The sequence below is a fragment of the Tamandua tetradactyla genome, chromosome 1, assembly GCF_023851605.1.
Source record: "Tamandua tetradactyla isolate mTamTet1 chromosome 1, mTamTet1.pri, whole genome shotgun sequence".
Taxonomy (NCBI): domain Eukaryota; kingdom Metazoa; phylum Chordata; class Mammalia; order Pilosa; family Myrmecophagidae; genus Tamandua; species Tamandua tetradactyla.
The window spans coordinates 222,409,966-222,416,145 of NC_135327.1; the positions used below are offsets into that span (position 1 = coordinate 222,409,966).

The 6,180-nt window shown below is 35.6% G+C and overlaps 1 protein-coding gene across 1 annotated transcript in view; it reads right to left on the minus strand.

The window, feature by feature from the left end:
* ANKRD26 (ankyrin repeat domain containing 26) overlaps positions 1-6,180 on the minus strand; it is a 1,272,391-nt gene that overhangs the window by 21,458 nt on the left and 1,244,753 nt on the right. The gene's annotated exons all lie outside the window — the stretch shown is intronic.

A 6,180-nucleotide genomic window follows, 5' to 3' on the forward strand; every position in this document is an offset into this window, starting at 1 on the left:
CAGAAGAGCTGAAAGCAACGCTACAAACAGACATTTGCACACCAATGTTCACAGCATCATTATTCAATCACCAAAAGATGGAAACAAACCAAATGCCCATCAACAAAGGAGTGGATCAACAAAATGTGGTATATACATACAATGGAATATTATGCAGCAGTAAGACAAAATGATGTCCTGAAGCACATGACAAGATGGATGAGCCTTGAGGATATAATGCTGAGCGAAATTAGCCAGACACAAAAGGACAGATACTGTATGAGTTCACTTTTATGACCAGCATAAAGGTATTATCAGAGGCTTATAATACAGAATATAGGGGACTTAGAGATACACAGAAGCTAGAGATGGGTGAACCATTCTAATGCGGTTGAACTCCAATGTAAGGGAACAGATAGGCGTGAAAGTGATTCTCTAATGAGTCTAGAAGTAATATTACCATATTGAAGATGAACAAGATTGAAAGGGGTTGTACAGTCCTTCCTACATGTCTCACTGACTCACTAGAAATATGAATGAGTTCTCGTAAGAATTATTTCAAAGATATGATTCTTGTAAGAGTGTTTAAGTCCAGAGTACTGGGAGAAAACTGTTATTGCATGCTATGAGCTATGTTCAAAAGGAAACAATCAGCACTACTACAGTAATAGCAAAGGTAAGTAACGGGGTAAGGGACAACAGTTAAGAGGAGGTTTAGATTTTCCATTTGGTAAGGGTGTGTTTATTGGTTTTCTGGTTCTTGGGAACAATGAAATTATCTAAAATTGAGAATGTTGATGGACTGTGGATTTGGGGCCTTCTACATGATGCCCAATGAACGCAGGTGGCTGAACCATGCACTAACGGAGAAGTAGATTGGTGAACGATGGTGTATATTTATGAACAAAGGCTGTGCTGCTACAAAAAGGAACAATATCATGAGGCATGCAATGATGTGAATGAACATGTGGGACATTTGGTGAGACAAAATAAGCCAGAAACAAAAAAACAACAATGGTACGGTCACCTTTAGAAAATGCTTACAAGAAAACAGGGGCCTAGATTGTAAGCTTTTAGAGCAGACACATATTACGTTTGGAGTAGTGATTATTATTTCTGGATTTTGAGAGGCTGTTTTGTATATATAACTTGATATTTAGAGATAAGATCAAATCCGAACAGGTTGGGGTTGAAGTAATTCAGAACACAGGGAAAAGGAAGGCAGTGTCTACATTTTACAATCACACATACTCCTTGAGACCAATGGAAGACAGGTTTATCTGCTCTGGAACTGAAATTTTCTGTAGTGCATAATCTAATTCAACCTATGTGTATAGCTCATTTGAATAACTGAAATACAAGAAGCACAGAATAAGAAAGTTGTCCTTTAATCCTGGATAGATTATTGTAATGCCTGGAAACATCCTAGAGTATAGTAAGCAGATAATCAAAAAGTATTGCCAAAGTTCCCTGAGGGAGGGGAGAAAGAATACAGAATTATTAAACCTTACCAGGGAATTCCCAGATACTGTGTCAACTTTAGGGATACACAAATCAATAGGACATGCCCTTGATCATGAGGCTTACTCTTGTGAAGCTTATGTAGGTAGCATAGAAGCTTAGACTACCTATAGGCATATCTAAGAGTTACTTCTGGAGGACCCCTGTTGGTGCTCAGAGGTGGCCTCAGTTTCTTTAAGCCCAACTCTGCAAGTGAAATCATTGCCCTCCCCCTACATGGGATATGACATCCAGGGGTGTAAGTCTCCCTGGTGATGTTGAAGATGACTCCCAGGGCTGAATCCAGACCTGGTACCATGGGATCAACAATTACAACTTGACCAAAAGAGGGAAAAGAGGTGTAATTAATAAAGTATCAATGGCAGAGAGAGTTCAAATAGAGTTGAGAGGCTACCTATCATAATCTGCCAATCCCCAACCAGGACCATTCCAGCCAATCCTAAAGGACATCTACGGCAATTTCTAAGATTCCACAAGGGTTTCAGACACTAGAGTAACTTTTCAGAAATCTACAACTTACAGATGGGTCCCTGGTCCAGATAAATCCTGAAACCTAGCCCAGTCTCTCCAGAACATCAGATAGTTCCATCTCCCTACCCTGTATGAATGACATACCCTTCCAATATCAAAAATTTAGAATTGTCATAGCCCAAACAACCCCAAAGAGAGGTATGGAAAGATCAAAGTTGATGGTGAAGTTATACACAGAAGATAGGACTTAACAAATGAATATGTATAACGAATCATTAAATTCATATCTCTTTTAGTCTCCAGTATTTTAGAGCAGCTAGAAGTAAAAACCTAAAATTGTCAAACTATAACCCATTCAAAGTCTAAAATATGTTCTACAACTAATTGCGGTGCTGTGCTTTGAAATTCATAGCTTTTTTGACTATGTTACTGTTCACAAAAAAAAAAGAAGAAAAAAGTCGATTGTGATGATAAAATATTTAAGCCTTCTAGCTTCCTATTTTCTGGAGCAGCTAGAAGGAAAAATATGAGGGAATCATATGGTAGCTCATGACAAACTCTGGGATCTATCCTGTAACCACTTTTTGAAGGGTGCTTTGAAAACGATTGCTTTTTTCTTTGCTTTGTATATATGTTATACTATACGATAAAAAAAGTTCAAAAACACCTGGGTTCTTGATATCATCACTGAGCCACCAAAACATCCCTGGGGATGGTTAAGGCACTGTTCATCAGGTCATCTGTTATTTTCGGCCAAAATCATTCTAGCTGGTAAACTTCCCATGGCCCACAGGATGTCTATTCCTTTCTATGGTATTAAAAAGACTTTCAGAAACTTGCGTAACCTATATATTCACTCATTCCCAACCATTCCCATATCACACTTTATGCACCAGGAAAACTGAACTACTCATATATCTTGCAAAGTTCTCACATGTATCTTAGCCTCAGCCCTTGCTGTCCATTGTACAAAACATGTAATCTTGCTGGATGTTTTCTTCTGCCAAATATAGTCCTCCTACCTCTTCACCTGGCAAACTTCTACACACACTGATGCTTATCTTAAACCCTACCCACTTTTTTAAAGTTCTAATTCCTCACAATAGACTTAAATGTCTGGCACATATCACACACCAAACATATTTTAATAAATAATAAATAATAAAGATAATTGGATGGTCCTGAAGGGCTTCGAGTACTTAGTAAGCACTTTAGTAAATAACAAAAACAACAGTGATAATAACACACACTTGGAGAGCAGGACCTGTGTTTTTAAAATGCTTGCTTTCTGCAACATTAGAATAATGCTTAGTACCTAAAAGACAGATATTTAAAAGATACTTATTTAAGCGGGCAAGGGAATAAATGAATAAAAGTGGGTTTTTTATTCTTTTGAAAAGCCAGAGAACAGTTATTTTCTATTATGAACAACTTAATGATCAAAACTGTCTATTTCACCTCTGCATCTAACTTGCAAAACCTAACTTACAGAAGTTCTTTGACAAGTGTCCACTAAATTAAAGGGGTCTTTATGCTGTTCAGGTTGTACCCTACATTAGATGCCACATCAGGGGCACAATTATCACTGTAGCATTCTGTTACTGTGAAACACTTTGTCATTTAATTATAATTTGTCAAATCCACTGTTGGGCTACTTGATATTCATTATGCTAATCTTTTGGCTAAAGGTAATAAAGCAACTTGTTCTAACAAATTTAAAAATTACTAAATCATGACAATTATTCAAAAGATAGGACAAAGTGTCTTGTTATAAAGAGGTCAATATATCTCACTGTATTTTAACTTACATGAAGAACGAAGCCGATAATATACCAAGGCCTTGTTGGCATAACAAAATGTTAAATAGCCATGTTTCTCAAAAAGGACTTGCTTTCTACTTTTGTACCATCTGTAGGTATCTTTTAAAAAAATGTATCAATGTTAGCGCACACAAAGTTTTGTGCTAACTTCATTCTTACAGATTGGTCATTTGTTTATGGTACCAAAAAGGTAGCACTGGGTTCCTATCCTAAAGACACTTCTTTTTTAGTGACACAAATCATCATGTAATAATTAATATTCATTTACTAAATGTAATCTATTCGTTCTAAAATTAAAATAAAATATCCACTTTTATAAGGAGTACAAATTGTTGTTATGTGATTATACAAGAAACATACAACATTCTAACTTTAAATTTCTTTTTCTTAACCTTCTCAACCAAAAAGGGGAAGAGTGAAATGAGACAAAATAAAGTGTCAATGGCTGAGAGATTCCAAACAGAGTTGAGAGGTTATCCTGGAGGCTATTATTGCACATTAAATAGATGTCACCTTATTAGTTAAAATGTAATGGAGATCTTGATATCGCTTTCACAATGTGACTGTGTAATTGTGAAAACCTTGTGTCTGATGCTCATTTTATCTACCTTGCCAACAAACGAGTAGAACATATGGAATCAAAATAAATAATAGGGGGAACAAATGTTAAAATAAATTTAGTTTGAAATGCTAGTGATCAATGAAAGCGAGAAGTAAGGGGTATGGTAGGTATAATCTTTTTTTTTCCTGTTTTCATTTTATTTCTTTTTCTGAATTGATGCAAATGTTCTAAGAAATGATGAATATGCAACTAAGTGATGATATTGCGAATTACTGATTATATATGTAAATGTTTTATTTCATTTGTTAATTTTTTTAAATTAATAAATAAATTAAAAAAAAAAAAGAACCAGCAGTAACTGCATAATACCCAGAAAAATTAAAGAAAATTTGAAAAAAAAATGTAATGGAGAGGCTGGAGGGAACTGCCTGAAAATGTAGAGCTGTGTTCCAATAGCTATGTTTCTTGAAGATGATCGTATAATGATACAGCTTTCACAATGTGACTGTGTGATTGTGAAAACCTTGTGTCTGATGCTACTTTTATCTACCTTATCGACAGATGAGTAAAACATAAGGAATAAAAATAATAAGGTGAACAAACATTAAAATTAATTTAGTAGATTGAAATGCTAGTGATCAAGGAAAGGGAGGGATAAGGTATGGTATCTAAGATTTTTTTCTGTTTTCTTTTTATTTCTTTCTCTGAATTGATGCTAATGTTCTAAGAAATGATCATGATGAATATTCAACTATGTGATGATATTGTGAATCACTGATTATATATGTAGAACAGAATGATCATATGCTAAGGATGCTTGTGTTGGTTTGTTGTTATATTTTTTAAAAATTAATTTAAAAATTCCTTTTTCTTATTTACTCAAAGATATATGGCAATTTCAGGGGCTGTGATTAAATAAATGAATTTCTTTTCAGAAAATACTGTTTAAGAATATAAATTATCTACAATTAATTTCTTTAAAAATTCTGAATTCTAGACCATTAAGCAAAAAACCCCAGGAATTTACACACTGATTTTTTAAATTGCTCTTTCATTATATCAAAACCTTCTTGCTCTGATTTCTTTATTTATGGTAGAACCACCAAGAGTAATTTCACTACCAGAAATCTTACCTGGATTATTATTTTGAGAGAAATTTTTAGATAGCTTTTCTTCTTTATACTCAAAAATTAGTTGGCGACAGCTGTGTATAAAAAAATTTGATAATATTATTACTTTGATGCCAATATGAAATTGATGCCAATTTATCATACATATTAAATAATTCTCAAAAGATTTCAGACAGTGTCAGAGTTAAGAACTCAGGATTTAATTATCCCATACACTTCAAGCATACAAGCTCCACAAACTTTTTCTTAAGCATTTAATTGAAGAAGAAGAAAAAAATAGAGTGAAGTGGTCCTGAATTGGGGGCAGAACAGCTCAATAACTTACCTGGATCTAGTGTAACATAGTGGAAAGTTTCCTGCACTCAACACATCCTAGCTCTGTAACACACAGCTATCTGTTCTTGGATTAGTCCCTGCACTGAGGCTCAATGTCTTCCTCTACAAAGCAGGGATCTTACTGCCCCCGGCGTCTTGCACTGGAAGCCAAAAATTCTCTTCATCGCTGAGGCGCGGTGAGGCACCTCACCTGCCACTCGGTTTTCCACCGCCCCCCGAACTCAGAACCAGAGTTAGACGGGACCCCACCCGGCCTTGCCGCAACATCGCCACAGCGAAGCTCATCTTTCCAGCAAATTAACTGTAGCCAAGCGACGCCGTTAAACAGAAGCGCGCGTGCTCGCCTCAGAAGTCGGCGTCC